The 16,420-nt window shown below is 48.1% G+C and overlaps 1 long non-coding RNA gene across 1 annotated transcript; it reads left to right on the top strand.

Moving 5' to 3' along the window:
- Positions 1–9,678: 9,678 nt before the first annotated feature.
- On the top strand, positions 9,679–15,813 carry LOC150011871 (uncharacterized). Its single transcript, XR_016510690.1, has 3 exons — positions 9,679–9,793; positions 14,532–14,607; positions 15,367–15,813. It is a non-coding gene; the product is annotated as an uncharacterized LOC150011871 (long non-coding RNA).
- Positions 15,814–16,420: the final 607 nt, after the last annotated feature.

Raw genomic sequence — 16,420 nt, 5'->3', positions numbered from 1 at the left:
CAGATGGGGGGAGAGGGCAGGGTGAGGAGTAGAGGAATCTAAGGCCCAGAGGCCCCTGGTGTTAAGTAGCTGTCTGAATCTCTGCTCAAACACACTCACCAGCTTTGGTCTTAACATGTTTTTAAGAGCTGGTTATGATTTCCTTGAGGGCAGCTCAGATTAAGACTAGAGTGGAGCCCCCAGCTGAGCGTCTTCAATAACTGTCCATCACAGTGTCTTTAGAGACAGCAGCCTCTTCCCCTCTGCTCAGGGAGACCGGCACTGGGGAGGGCTGCTAGGCTGCCCTGCTTGTCAGCCTGTTCCTAGGCAGCACTGGGGCCTGTTGCCCTTTGCACATGCTGTGCCCTGGCTGCTGGGGCAGTTCCTGGGGACAGGACTGAAGTCCCACCCTCAGAGAGCTCTCAATCTTCAAGGAAAGAGAAAACATGCAACCTAGGAAAGAAGACAGAGAATGAAGAGAGCAAAAGGATGGGAACCAAGGAAGAGAAAACTCACCAAATCCAGAACCTGGGCCCTTCTCTCCATGTCCACTGCTGCCACTCTTGTTCAAGCCACTCACCTTTCACTTGGATTAGTGCCATAACCTTTCTACAAATTTTCCCACATCTTCCCTTGCCTCCTGTCAATCTATTCTCAACGCAGAAGACAGAAGGGCCATTTAAATATTCAGTCCAATAATGTCTTTCCTCCTTATTTCAGTTGGAATAAAAATAAAAGTCATTAAGACAGTCTACAAGGCCCTACATCATCTGGCCCCTGATTACCTTTCTGATGCTATCCCCTCCCATTCTTCTCCCTGCTAACTCAACTCCAGCCACACTAGTCTCCTAGATCCACAAACTTACAGGCCTAGGCCTGGCCTTCGCACCAGTTTTTCCACTGCTTAGGATTCTCTTTCTCAAGATATCCTTGGGGCTTATTTACCCCCTTACCTCTGAGTTTTGGTTCAAATACTATATTGTCAATGAGACCCCCTTGACGACTATATTTAAAATTGCAAGCCCTGGCTAGTGTGGCTCAGTGGATTGAGCGCCAGCCTGCAAACCGAAATGTCACTGGTTCAGTTTCCAGTCAGGGCACTTGCCTGGGTTGTAGGCCAGGTCCCCAGTTGGGGGCGTGTGAGAGGCAACCAATCCATGTTTCTCTTGCACATTGATGTTTCTCTTCCTCTCTTTCTCCCTCCCTTTCCCTCTCTCTAAAAATAAATAAGTGAAGTCCTAAAAAAAAATTGTAAATATCTCCTCCATCCTAATTGCTTCTTCCCTGATCTGTTTTTCCTGCCACCCTTAATATATAATATGATTTACTTATTTAATACATGCATTGTTTATTACTATATATTTCTGCTAATATGTAAACTCCACATGGACAGGTGTTTTGTTCACTGATGTATCCTGAGAACCTGAAATAGTGCTCAGTAATAATTGCTTACTGAGCAAATGCAAAGGATCAGTGAGGTTAACCAGGGAAGGGCTTGGAGGGGAGGGCAAAGGAGGCCAACCCAGGCTTAAGCTGTGCCTTATCTCACCATGCATGAGGAACTGAAGTTCAAGATGATGGGCACAAGTGCAAGAGTTGAGCTAGGGCATCACCCAAATGGGGAGATTCATTTGGAAAAGAGATTGGCCTAAAATTATCCCCTGAATCTAGTGCAAAGCTTCACTTTAGATTGAGATTTCATCATCTCCATGACCAGCCTGTACTTTGGGATAATGATACCAAAGGAATGTGCCAGACAAGAATGAAGTGATTGGAAGTGAAGAATGGACTGGAAATTCAGAGGCCCTCAAGTTGCGGGAAAGTGGCTGAGAGACAGCAAAGCAGGCATGTGTCCTCTAAGTCTGGGAAAAAAGATCGAAGTGGACTTATAGGGTCTGAAGGAAGATTGTATATTTAAGCCAGGGGAGGGAACCGGGTCATCCTTTCAAAGAGGATGTCCCACCTCCACTGAGGGCAGAATGAAAGTCCATGGACTATACCTCGAGTAGAAAGAATTGGAGTTAAATATCAAGAAAAACTTCCCAGCAGTGCAACAGGTGATAGAGGGAAGAAGACACAGAGACTTGTAGTCTGGAGAACCTGAGCAGGACCCAACTGGTGACACCTTGGCTAGGTTGACACTGAGGGCCCTGTAGGCCTGCAAGGCCCTGGGATGACAGGGTGGGGACTAGAGCCCTGGAGAGGGTTTCTGCCTTTGCCTGGCCCCCGACCCTGGCCTCCCTCTCACCTTCGAGGTTCCTGAGCAACTAAGGTGTGCAGCCATCTTACTAGAATGAATGGGGAAACAGAGTATTTGGTGCATCCCTTTACCACTGCTCCCTGAAACCTCAGTGCTCAACTCAGCTTTATGGTGACATCAGGGAATAAGCCAGGAGATGTAGAAAAGTACAATATCTTTGGGAGTTTATACAAGACAGTGATTCCTGTGGTTATAATGGAGAGAGGACCCAGGTGGCCTGGTAGTCCAGAGGACAGCAGAAAGACTTACTTGTCACTGTACAACTTTTGGTGCCTTTGAGTTTTCAACCACATACCATATATTTCCTAGTCAAAAAAAATAAAATAATTAAAATCAGACAAAAACAACCATTATAATAAGAACAAAGAATAGATCTAGGGAAGATGGAATTTGATGCCCACAGTTGCTACTCTGAAGACAATGACCTGGCCCTTCTGGCCTACATCTACCTTCTTCCCCTCATCTGGTATCTCCATTCTCTACAAGTTCAGAGAAGGGTGTGGCTAGTCTGATGCCACACAGCATTTAGGGGCTAGCAAATTTCTGAGGGTTAGTTTTCCAGATACTCAGTGTTGGCTTTTTCTCCTGGTCTTCAGTGGCCTGATTTCCCCCTTGACCTCTCCATGTTGTTTTCAGGACTGTGTGAATGCTACAAATCAATCATCAAAGAGATATTTTAAAATGTGCATGGCTTAAATGCCATCTTTCCCAAAGAGTTATCTCTCTAAGGACCTTTCCTCTGTCCCCCAATGTGGTGTCAGTTTATTCTCTCCCTTTCTGTCTTCTACTCCACCACATTTGATCACCAAAGTAGCTCTCCATTGCAAGCTGGCCCTGCCCCTGATGAGACATGTGACCTTGAGTAAGTCATTTAACCTTTCTGTGCCTCTGTTTCTTCATCTATAATCGAGGATTATGACCTTTCTCCTACGGCACTTCATTCATCCATTTGTACAACAAGCATGTAATCTGTGCCAGGTGCTGAATCTGGCACTGAGGATCACACGAGACAATGTATGTAGAGTTAGTACAGGGACACAGAGTTATTGCCAAGGCCTCCTTCCCTGACTGCACTGGGCAAGAAAATCTAGCTGGCCCTTGGAAAAATTGTTTCGGTCTACTACCAACCTCTCGGCTTCCAGTACTGCTCTTGGAGTCAGGATGACATATTCCACTGGGTAAAGTGTCCAGGGCTGCAGAAATAGCCTCATTCTCAGGCTTTTCCACTAACTGGTTAGGTCCCAAGGGCATGGCTTTGCCTGCAAGAAGGACCAAAGCCAGGGGGAAGGATGAGATGAACTGGGGGTTACAAAGGATTCAGAGACTTCATGATGCTGCAGGGCAGACAGAGGTTGGGGAGGAAGCCACGGGGTGTCAGTTCATAGATATCTAGAGCACAAAACCCAGAGACAGGGACCATGTGCTTGGGGACACCCATCATGCACAACACAAGGCCTCACACAGGGAAGACTAGAGAATCTGACCACAGAGGACAAGTCTTTCCCTGGAAGATGGTGCCACGGACAGCTGCTTTAGAGCCCCAACAAAAAATGTTCCAGACTGTGGCACATGGACTACTTCTTTGTGTCCAACCTCAGGCCTGTTCACCACAGTTTGCTTTGATCGCCCTGCAATGTGTGGGGTTTGCCTATTCCCAGAGGACGAACTGAGAAGGGAGTAACGGCCTTGCTTTCAGGCCTAGACTGCTTTTTCTGGGAGCAGAACAAATTGGCCAAAGTTCTGTGGAGAGTGGAGAAGGGGGTTCTTTCCTGGAACCCCCACAATCCATGAGGATATAAGCAGAGCGGTGGAGGGCACGGTGGGGGATGGTTGAATGGCTGGGGGGAGGAAACTTTTCTGAATGCTCAGCCCTCCATGGTGCCAGCCCGCCCGCCCCCCCCCCCCCTGCCCAGGGAAGATCGTAGCTTCTGGAAGGCAGGAGCTGAGCCTGTGTCCTGTCAGCAGCCCCAGTGCCCAGCACAGAACAGATGCTCAAAACCTATGAGCTGAATGAATAAATGAGTCAGGGAGCCAAGAGCTGTCCCCCCAGCAGCTGGAGTGGGCCTTTGTATAAGAGATCCCTTTCTGAGTCTCAGTTTCTCCATCTGTAAAAGAGCAGGTTGCACTAGGTTATCTCTAAGCTATTTTTTTTTCTCTTTCTTTCCAGATTTCCTGTTCTCTCACGGTTCCTCTCCAATTCTATCCCTTTAAATCCTTATTGCCCCCCTTGAGCCACAGCCTCTGCCCTTCCCATCTCAGGTTCTCCCCATCCCCAGCCAGCTTCCTCCTGTTTTCCTTTTTACAGGTGATCTCTTTTCTGTTGCAGGCACTACCCTGGCTCCCTCCCTGGAGCCTTTTGTGTCTGTCCCCCTTACCCACCCCCCACCCCCCCAGCCCCGTCTCCCAGGTCTAGCGCCTGCTTCATAGACTTTAGATGGCAGACCTGGGAGATTGAAAGAAGGGGAGGGATCCTAAAGCAGACTCAGTGGGGCTCTTGCCGCGGCCCAACCGCGGTGCCCCAAGTTCCCTCCCCCTACCATGCCACCCCCCAGCGTGGCCGACCCGCCCCTCTCCCCGCAGCCGGTGCCGCAGTGCGCCCTTGCCCCACGCTAATGCGATCTGGAGAGACCTGGGCGGGCGGCGGGCAGTCTGGGCCGAGCGTCCTGGGCGGCGCTGATGGATGGTCCCCTGACAGTAATCGCAGAATGAGGACGCGGTGGCGACGCTTTCGCCGGAGGCCCCGCTGTTTGGCGAGCCCGGGAGTCCCTCACTCTACAGCGCTTCCCTCGCAGGCCCTGTCCCCAACCCACTCAGCTTTGGGGAGGCCTGAAGCCTGAGGTTAGGGCAGAGGTGTGGACTTTCCCTGCCCTCTCTCCCTCAAGACACTGGTTTCTGTTTTGGAATCGTTCTAGAATCCCACACAGAGCCTCTGATTCTGAACAAGCTACTTGGCTCAGTTTTGCCCTCTGTACAATGGGAAATAATAGTCTTTCTAAGCATGGATGGAGAGTGTTAGCTTTAAAGGAGAAAATATTGAAGAAAAATTACCCGTCTCCCTTAACTAGAAGTCGATTTTTACTTTTAGTTCACAGTGCTCAGAATAATCTGGGCTAATGTATGAAGCTGAATGAGCTGGGTGGATATTCACACAAAGAATATATGTTTATACACACATGTCACAATATTTTTGTGCTGTCTAATAGATATATCTGAACATAAGAGATGTCAATGTCAGTATTGCTTAGATGTCATTAAAGAGAAGCACATCAGTGCAGCTATTTCTTCAGGGAGGTGACTGCCTCAAGCAGGACTCTTTCTTCACCCAGTGAGGGCCCTGCCCCCCAACTGACTAAGCCCCATTCCCCATCCAGCCTTGGGATCCCCTTCAATCCTGGGCCAGGCTGACTAAAGGATCTCCCTTAGGGAAATGTTCCTGGAGGACTTTCCAATTCCTCAGCTACTTCCAGATAACACAGTTCTAAGGCTTCTCAACCTCCACCCCCACCCCCACCCCAGGGGATTCCCCTTGGGCCTGGGCCTTGCTGAGGCTGGGGGCAAGGATCCAGAGCCAATTACAATTCTGAGAGCAGGCCCAGGCGCCTCCTCAATCCCTTTTAACCTTTCCCTCTCATCAGAAGCCAAATTGAGTTAGTCTTGAGTTTTGATTTAATTCCCTAAATGGAGTCATAATCTGTTTAGTGTCCGGTTTCCCAAGTCCTGGGTAACTAAAATGTGTTTGCGTGTGTGTGTGTGTGTGTGTGTGTGAGAGAGAGAGAGAGAGAGAGAGAGAGAGAGAGAGAGAGAGAGAGAGAGAGAGAGAGAAAGAGGTTAATGAGAGCAGTTTTGTGGCTTGGGGAGAACCCTTACACACAACCTCCAAACAACACCAAAAAGCAGGAGACACCATGGCCCTCATTGCCTCTGGTGGTATAATGGCAATGATTATGGTGATGATGATGATAACAACTAATATTTATTGGGCACCTCCTGTGTACCAGTACTGAGCTAGGCACTGTCCATGCATTTCTCACTTAATTCTCACAATTAACTTCCAGGTAGGTACCATTATAGTCCCAATTTACAGATGAAGAAACTGAGACTTAAGGAGGTTGAGCTTAAGGAAGCTGTAGCTTATGCCACATCCTACAGCTATTGATGAAATGGCAGGACCCAACTTTGAAATTATAATCAAACTACAGAGCCTGTGCTCTTAACCATTCAGCTGTGTGACCCTGGGCAGCATGCTACAGTGACCCAGTTCCCTCATCTGCATAACACAGATAATAAATAGAGATAATATATTCCCTTCTTGTGGTTGTTGTGTTGATTAAATGGGATAAGACATTCACCCTATTCATGGTAAGCATTCAATCTAGAGCCCTAAACATTAGGGTAGGGTTGAGGAAGGGAAGGGGTGCAATGCAATGCAATGGGTGACTGTGAATTATAAATTATGACTTCTGATAATCATAGTTATCATGTTTTGGAGAGCCTACTGGGCACAGGCAATCATACAAGGAAAAGATTGTCTTGACTGTTTTATAGATGAAGAAACTGAGTTTCAAATAAATTAAGTAAATTGCCTAAAGCAAACAAGTTAATAAAGAACAGAGCTTATATTCAAACATTGGGCCCCTGGCTCCAAAACTTGCTGCTCCCAGCACTTCCAGGGTCACCAGGGACTGACCTATCCTGATGGGGGTGGGGTGGGGGCGTCAGGGCTGAGGCCAACAAGCCCAAGTCACACCATCTTCCACCTGGGATCTGAGTTTTTCCAGGTGAGAAGTGTTTCCTTAAAGGAACAGAAAAAGAATAAATAAAAAAGCAGCTAAGACAATTTCTCCTTCCCCTAAAGCCAATGTGGAGCTTTCCCTCCTACCCCCTCTCCCCATTCTCCTGTTTTCTCTGTGCTCAAGTTTGTGGCCATTAAATAGAAGAGGAGAAAGTTTGAACCATGCATGAAATATTTATCAGTTAATTACAATATGCAGATTCTGTTTCAGGGGGTGATTTATCTTTTTGGAAATATAGGAAAAGATCCTGGAAACTTGTATCCTAATTGCTTGGCCTATTATTGTAACAACCAGGTAGAAACTCCATTTACTATTTAACTACAAAATTTCCCACTAGCTGCCTCTTCCTGTGTCACTGGTGGTCTGGGGGCCATTCACTTTTCTGATGAGAGAGGGGTCTCTAAGAGGTCAATTTGTTCATTCCTCTGTTTCCTCTTGGGGTGGCTCCTTTCTAAATCCTAATCATTGTAGGAAATGAAAGAATGAGTCTCAGAAATTCTAGGGTCTCAAGAGAAGCATATCCTAAACGACACCCTCCCCCACCAAGGCAATGCAGCTGCTGAGGAGTGGCCCACATGGAGGAGAGGCTCTCAGCTGATAGCCTTCTCTCCCTGCTCTTTGCTCAAACACAGGAGAAGGGCGAAGTGGCAGCCTACCTCTCACCTCTTATGTCACCTTCTAGGGCCAATATCTCAGCTCCTGGCTGCATATTAGCATCACTTGAGAAGTTTTTAAAAATGCAGATGCCTGGGCACTACTCCAGACCAACCAAATTAGAAGCTGGAGCCAGATATCAGTATTTTTTGAACCTGTCCAGGGGGTTCCAATGTGCAGCAAAAGATGAGAACCTCTAGAGTTAACAGAAAGGTATGGCTGCCTGATAAAGCGGTCCTGTTTATCTATAGGACTATGTAATTTAAAAAAATATGTTTATTAATTTTAGAGAGAGCGAAAGGGGGAAAGAGAGAGAGAGAGGAAGAAACATCGATTGGTTGCCTCCCATATGCACTCCAACTGGGGATTGAACCCACAACCTTGTGCATTGCATGATGCTCTAATCAGCTGAGCTACACTGACCAGGGAAGGTCTATGTAATTTTTTATCCCTCTTTTTCAGGTGCTGGAGGAGGCAATTTCTTCTCTTTTATTGGAATCAGAAGAGTGTACTTTTCTCTCTTCACAAGAAGCTTCTAATATTAATAACTACCATTTATCAAGCCCCTGCTGAATGCTTGGATCTATGCAAATAAAATTTAATCTCATCTACACAACAACTCTATAAGGTCAGTGGGTATGTCCATTTTATGGATGACTCAGAGAGGTTAAGTAATTTGCCTATGGTCGTACAACTAGGAAGTGGCAGATCTGGATTTTGAATCCAAAATCCATGCACTTAACTGTGCTACCCTGCCTCTCAGTTTCTCAAGGCTGGAAGGAAAGCACTTCAAAGCCAGTATTTGAAGGGCTTAGGGAATGTCTTGGGGAGGGGAGGGGAAGAGAATTAAGGAGGGTAGAAGGGGGCTACATGTGGATGGGGCATACAGGAAAGAGCGCTGATGGGTGGGAGATACTGGAGAGGCAGTGTGGGGATGAGATTAAGTACCTGAAGGAGAGCATGGTGAGGGAATGGGGTAGTGGCTGTGGTAAAAGCTGGGGACTGGGGTTCAGAAATGAGAGGTGGCAGCCAAAAGGGTGGGAATGGTTAGTGGTGCCCACTGTGGACTGAATAGCTGGAGAGGGGGAGGGACCTTGTTTCAGAGGAGGGGTCTTTGTAAGGCACGCAGCAGTGAGGAATGCCCCGCCATGAATACTAAGGGCAAGAAGAAGAGAAAGGGCCAGAGGGGGCTGGGTGATGTTTAGCTGCTGGGGTGATTAATGGGGGTGACCGGAGGGTGAAACTCAACCCTTCGAACTGAGATGGTGGGGAATGGTTGTCCAAGAACAACAGTGCACTGTTTCATCTAGAAAGCCAATGTCCAGAGGAGGGGTGGCGGGGAGGACACCAGGCACAGTTGCTCCTTCCCTCTTTTCCTAAGGTCTCTTTATTTGTCATCAAACAGTAAATTAAAATATACTAGTCAGCTCTGAGGGACCCTCTGGATGGGCTTCCCGCCTGCCTCCTGGCCTGGGGAAGACTCAGGGACACTGGAGTAGCTCAGGGGAACAGCAAGCAGGTTTTGGGATGGTGGTTGAGGCGACTCCATGGACTGCTCCACCAGGGCATGAAGTGGTGATGCGCTGGTTGGTCCACTGGCTTCCCTCTGGACCAAACAGGTGCTGGGAGATGCATAGGCATCAGGTCCCTGAATATCCTATGTAAGGTGGCATGTTCTTAGAGCAAAACTAGCCTCAGTCTCAGGGGGTGAAGAGAGAGAGCTGGGGAGGAAGGAGTGAGGCCCTTGCATCAGGTTTATTGACTGGGTTTGAGGAATGGAGGTAAAACAGGGAAGTAGCAAGTTTGAAACCCCACTCTTTCATTTCTTACTTCCATCTCTCTCCAGGTGCAGCTGCCTCAACTTCCCCAACAGCATTTACTGAGAATAGGAGAGGAGGTGATGAAGTGATGTCTCAGAGATGTCTCAGAGTGGGGGAGGTGAGCTGCAGGCAGGGGTTTAGATGGAAATAGTCTCACAGGATAGGAGCAATTTTCTTCCTCTCTAGGCTGTTACAGATGTGAAACAACTGGCAGATCCTGCTTTCCAGCTCCAGCCATCCAAGGATATGGTACATCTTGAAGCCTTTGTCTCCTACAGGAGAGCATGGTGAGTGGAAAATGAGGGCAGGAAAAGGAGCCTAGGTCTGTAATCAGGGGTCCCCAGAGGGCTGAGGGAGACCAGCATCTCCTGAGGGCAAGGCAGGCAGAATGCCCATCCCTGGTCCCAGTTCACTTGGGAATTTTGCCTAGGAATCCTGCCATGAGGCCTTAATTCTTATCTCCACAAAGAGCTTAACCAAGCTGCTTCCCTTGTTGGGGGTGTCACTCCCAGTTACCACTACATATATCTTTCCAGGAGCCAAGCTTACAAAACACTTTAAAATCTGAAGTTAGTAGGAGGTAGTTTATCGAGTGCAAATACTCTGTGAGGTGCAATATGACTTGACTAGTAATGAGGCAACCATTCCACTTAGGGCTCAGGTTCAAGGGCTACCTCCCAGGGGGGCTGGCCTCAGTTTGCTTATTCTGAGGGCAAGGGCTAACAGAGGCTGCTCTGCGCTTCTCAGGGAAGGAAATAAATGAGCCCACTGGAGAGCAATGGTCACAATTAACCGTCTTAATTATGAATTAATAATTCATAATTATTCCAGACTTGCAGATAAGCACAAGCCCGTTGAAATTATTTCCCAGGGAGGAACATAGTTGGAGGGGGTGGGAAGGGGTCTTCAGTGCAGCCATTACTTTTAAGAGGCCTTTACATTCATTCCTCTGCTTCCCAACTAGACCTGGAAGAGATTTATTCACTTCCTTGGTTGATTCCTCCTAACAGTTACCCTACAAAAGAGCTTCTAAACACAGTGTCAAAGCCTCTCTGTTCTTGAGGCCAGAGGGCCATCCCTGTCAACATGACCTCAGAACCTGGACTCTTGATTTCTGGGGTCTTTATCGCCCCTGCTGCCTGTTCAGCTATTTATGTATAGGGGTGCTCTGCAGGAGGGGCTGACACTAGGTGTCCCAGAGAGGTGTGGCCCTCTTTCTGGCTCTTCTCCCTCTTCCACTTCCCTTCTCATGGGGATCGCCTAGGAGCCCTCATTCATATTGTGTGGTGGAAGGCCACTCCAATTCCATGCAGGAAGCAAAACAGGAAGCATCCTTTCTCTTGTGGATGCTGTTGATTCCAGATCTGAGCTTGCGGAGCTGATTCTGACCTCCTGAGAAGGCATCAGTAATGGGCTAGAGAGGCATGGTCAACACTAGACCCATAATCCCAAATTTCCACTCCAGCATATTTTAAAATACCTTAAAGGAACCTCAAAGAGCAGCTCAGACCCTCACAGCTCCAGGAGATTGCTTGCGCACTCTCTCTCTCTCTCTCTCTCTCTCTCTCATCTGAAAGGGAAGAAAGATCCTGTTCTTTCAAATACTCAACACCTTAGACCACAAAGGGGCCTATCTTCGGGCCATTAGGAGATCCTTGATCACCATCTCAACTGTGACCACCTTCTTCAAGTGCTGGAAGGAAGAAGTGAGCAGATCATGGGCCAAGGGGATCTGGCATTAGAAAGTATTTCCAATCCCAATTCTACAGCTTTCCCATCAACCCCATCATTTGCATCAATGTCAGGCTAAATCCACAGGACAAGGGAGTTGGAACATTGAGACCTAAAAGTGCCCTTTTCCAAATCTGTAGGGACAAGAGCACACTTGAAAAGCTGCTCCACCCTGAGCAAGGTGGATGGTCAGCGAAGCACAATAACTGGGCATGGGGACCACACACCTAGCCCTTCATCCCAAGCGCTCTCCTTCCTTGGACCTACTTTTGGTCTCAAGAGGAGCATCAGTTAGATGTGATCCAAGTTATCCAGATAATTAACTGTGAAAGCACGAGTTGTTCTTTTTTAAATGCCACTCCTTCGGCCTCCAAAGATATCTTTTTAAATCCCTTACTTCGCTCTTCCTATTCTGTACCCCTCTCCCCAACAGACACTTCCAAATTCTAGCTACAAAAATTTCTAAATGTAGGGGGGCAAAGTTTCCTGATCTACCGTTTTCCGCACCTGCAACTCCTGTACCCCCCCCCAATTTTTTTCTCTCCTGAGCCTCCGCTCTTCGCTTCTTTAAAAAAAAAAAAAAGCGAAGAAGAAGGAATTTTCAATAGTCCCACTTGTCAAGCGAAGACCATCTTTTAACCTTCAACAGCAGCGAAAGCCGTGTGAACTCTCGGTGAACCAAGATTGAAGTCATAAATCACGCGTACAAAGGCGGCTGCGGAGGCTGGCGCGGGCTGCAGCACCTTTAACGCTTTCTGGGGCTGACAGGCGGCGGCCCAGCTAAAGTTCACAGCGCCTGGGGAGGGCCCGCCCCCGCTCCCGCCCCCACCACCCCTCCCCCAGCCCGGTCCCAGCTTGGGCTCCGGGCCCAGCCCGCCGTGGCAGCCTGAGCCTCGCCAAGGAGGCCCCTTGGCTGCTGCTCGCCAAGGCAAGGGGGTGCATTTTTGCTCCCAAAACCCGGCTCCATTCTGACCAGTTATCCCCCACCCCTCTGCCTGCTGTATTTAAATAGGCAACTAGATCCACACGGACTCAATAGTTTAGGTTGTTTTGTCTTTGGCATTTTCTACAGACCCCAAGAGATGGACCTTTCGCTCCCCTTCCCCCTTCTAGAACTGGCATCCTTCATCTCTGTCTGCACAGGCCCAATTACACAGATCCTTGGGGTTCCAGTAGGATCCAAGTCATTGGAACCAGAACACCTGGCTGGAACATGCCAAATAATTAGAAGGATTTTTTTTTCTTTATCTTTCCTTTCCCTTTTCCTTTTCCCTTCCCTTCCCTTCCCTTCCCTTCCCTTCCCTTCCCTTCCCTTCCCTTCCCTTCCCTTCCCTTCCCTTCCCTTCCCTTCCCTTCCCTTCCCTTCCCTTCCCTTCCCTTCCCTTCCCTTCCTTTCCCTTCCCTTTCCTTTCCTTTCCTTTTCTTTTTCTTTCTTTTTCTCTCTCTTCTAAGAGGATTGGAATTGGCGACGCAGACTGGAGCGGAGAAGCTAGGGTGGGGAAAAGAAAACTGTCGACTTTCATCCCTCGGGATCTCCAGGCTTCCCGCGCTGGAGCCGGGATCGGTTCCTTTCCCGGGCCTCCCAGCTTTCTACTCCAGTCTGTTTTGCCTCCTCTCACTGTCTTCTCGATTTAATTAAAGTTCAGCGACTCCACTTGCCTTGCCTTCCCCTCTCGTCCCCCCCTCCCCTCGGAAAGCAGAATGCAGCCGGCCCAGCGGCCACGGGCCGGGCAGCCCCAGCACAACCCCGGCCTGCCGCCGCGGGGCCTCTCGTAGCCCTCCTCCCTCTGCCAGCGGCAGCCTTCTGTAGCGGGTCCCCTGTCACTCCACCGTCCCTAAGGTGTGCAGCCGCTGGCCTGGGGGATGTAAACGGCGGGAGCCGGGGTAAGAATGTCCTGTCTTCCCCTGTACCCCCCAGGCTTGCTCCAGAAAGTTTGAAGGGTATGTACACCCTGATTCAGTACAACCCGCTCCCCCAAACTCATTGCCAAGTAATTTATGACAAAAACCCGTGATGGATTTGGTATATGTTAATTCACAATGCCCTTTCCTCCAGAATTTAACTATAAGTTAATACACACCGGAAACCACGCGTATACACGCTCGTTAATGGGCTTAGGTATTAGCGAGTCCTAACGATGCATACAAATGTGCTCTGCGCTCTGTAGGCCCCTCAAGATTTATGGGCCTTGAGCTCTCTGAAGCTGTAAACAAGGAGAGAGAGAGAGAGAGAGAGAGAGACTGGGGGGAAAAAAGACAGAGATCTGACTCACCCCTCCAGGTTGTGGGAGAGAAAGGATCTTTGCAAGTGGGTTTTTACTTATTTTTCTCTCCTTACCAGCTCAGGGCGGGTGTGTTTGTGGCACGGGTGTGGGGGTGGTGTTTGCGCCTGAATGCTAGTGGGCACGGGGCAGTGTGTTCTTTGCATGCTGGGGTAGGAGGATGTCTGCCGCCTGTGAATTGTTGTGCAGGGGTCTGAATACAGCAAGTACTTGTGGGCATATACTGTGTGTGCACACCTGCTCGGGCGGGTCGGTGTGCGCGCGCGCGCGCACACGCGCGTGTGCATGTGTACATGTGACAAGCAGGCCTCCCTCTGGGTCTGGCTGCTGTCCCCTGAACCCGGTTAACAAATATCTAACTACAATCATAATAACAATAAATAATAAATAACAATAAAACAGCAGTTAACAGTCCCTCCCTAGCAGGATAACAATAAAATGCAAGAGTAGATATCTTGACGAGGGGACAGGGGAAGGAGTCACAATCACAGCATCTGAGGGAAACACAAGAAAGGAAGTTAGCTTCTTCCTATATCCTTGAGGGGTTTAGGAACCCCCTTGCCAGACGAAGTTCTTCAGCCAAAGGAGCAGAGGGAGAGCCAGGAAGTCGTTCTTTTCTGCCTTTTCTCCCGCTTTTGCTTCGCTTGATCAGGGGCGGGACCCCACAGATGGGGGTGATTGGTGGCTTTGGGGACTCCTTGGTGACCCTGTTTTAAAGAGGAGGCCAAGTATGTAGGGTCCGGCCAAGAGACAGACACGGATAAGGCAGTGACCACAGCCGGGTTGCAGCTGGCTGGGAGGCAGAAGTGCCCGGGAAGATGCGAGCCGCCTGCCCGCCAGGCAGGGCTGGAATTTATGGCCGCCCTGAGAGAGGGGAGAGCGAGGCCCGGGCTCTGGTAGGCCGAGGGAAATTTCTCTTCTAGGGACCTTGCAAAAAAAAAAAAAAAAAAAGAAAGAAAGAAAAGAGAGAGAAGAAGGAAAGGGTAGAGGCACGTGGAATTTTCCTTCGCAGGGCTAGAGCACAGTCGGATTTCCATAAAAGAAGAGAAGACAGAGTCCCGGATCCTTCCATGTCTGCCTCATTCCAGGTACAATTTTCTGATAATCGTATTAATTTATTTATTTAGGGGAGGTGGGAGTCAGAGGTGTAGAGATGTGTGGGAGTAAGCCACCTCACAGTTTCGGATCTAACGAAATCCTCCCCCCTTTCAAAACCATTGTATCTATTTAAAAAATCAAAGAGGAAATATAAAAATACAAATCAGCCAACTTTTATAAGAGAAAGAAAATAAAATCAGCATAGCAAATCAACGTGAAAACTTTTAAAAGATTTAAGTCACAAACCTTTTCAGAGGTTTGGATGCTATTTCAACAGCCGGTGACCCATCTGGTCTGAAGAGATGGAAAAATACACTTTCCACCGAGTCACTTCTTTAAGATCAGTGTACATACAAAGATTCGAAAGAGAATCTGGGTATCCTCGCATTTGAAAACCACAAGGGGTGGAAGACACTGCGGTAACCAATTGGGCAAAATAACAATAAAATAAAATGAAACCGGTCACAGCGCTGAGCGCGGGGCGATCTATCGATGGAAGAGAGGGCCCAGCTTTGGGTTGCAGGCAGCCGCCAGGCGAGGCAGCTGTCCGGCGATGGGGTTTGGGCTGCCAGACACCGCTCATCTCCCCCTCCCAGGCCCAGCCAGTAGCCCCCTTCTCCCCAGCATCCAGCCTCCTCCTGTTCTCTTGGCTGGAATGCAGGGTTGGGGCTTCCCTGGTGAGAGGATATGGAGTTTAAGAAGGGGGCAAAGTGACTCAGGGCAGTCTCTGCTTCATTTTCCTCCCGTAGGCCTCTTCACTTGCCCGAGCTCTCAGCCACCAGAAGATGGACACAGAAGGAGCTTCTGGGCTGCCAACGTCTGCTTCCCAAAGTCCAGCCACCTCCAACCGTCCGTGGGGGAAAATATCAGTGCCCAGACACCTCTGTGCCCATATGGGACTGCGCTCAGTTCAGGATTATCTTACGAAGAAGAAGAGAAACAGGGTGTTTATATCTTGCTCTACTGATCTGTTCACATCTGGAGAGTTTATTTATAACTCCCACTAGAACTCTCTCTGTTTGGAAGCACTGGTGGCTCTATTGACAGATTGGTGCCTAGAAAATATTGCTCTATCTCTAAGCATACGTAAATGTGCTGTGGTTGTATTTACAGATTTATGCTTGAGGAAAATATAATTATTTCTATTGTATTTGTGCATATACAATAGTTACAGGAGCAGATTTATATATGGGAAAATATATGACTCTCTTATAGCCATCCAGCTTTATGGACATTTGATATCCTGACAGATTTATTTCTCTGAGCAGCTATATAGATAAATATATAGTGTTGGAATTATGTATCAGGAGATATATACTTATTGATTGTGATATAGAGTGGTTAGAGCATTCACTTAGAGCCATATATGGCTATGGAGATATTTCTATATTATTATCACTATATATAGGCATATCTATTTATAACTACATAGTTATAAAAATAGACATAAGTAATTATAGTCCTATATGTACATGCTGCTATCTCTCTTGAGACTTATAGATAATTCAAAATATAACTTTATAGAGATATCTTTATGTATATAAGGGTGTAATTATTTTGTGATGTGTGTAAGTTGGGGCTTAGGCCAGTCTGCCTCTGTACAGATATATTTATATGTAGGGGCTGGGAGAGACTTGTTCATGGAAATATTTCCAGAGGGCCAACTGGAAAGCTGTATGGGCCATCTAGGAAACCAGCAAGCAGAGTTCGTACTAATAGAGGGATGGAGTTACAAAAGGGTAGATTGAGCATGGGAAACCTCTAGGAGAGGAGGGGAATGGAGGGTGATTGCGGCTCAGCAGC

Source organism: Furipterus horrens, unplaced genomic scaffold (assembly GCF_987537825.1).
Source record: "Furipterus horrens unplaced genomic scaffold, mFurHor1.1.pri manual_scaffold_4, whole genome shotgun sequence".
Taxonomy (NCBI): Eukaryota; Metazoa; Chordata; class Mammalia; order Chiroptera; family Furipteridae; genus Furipterus; species Furipterus horrens.
Note: the sequence above shows the minus strand (reverse complement) of the source record. Positions and strands in the feature narration are given on the sequence as shown.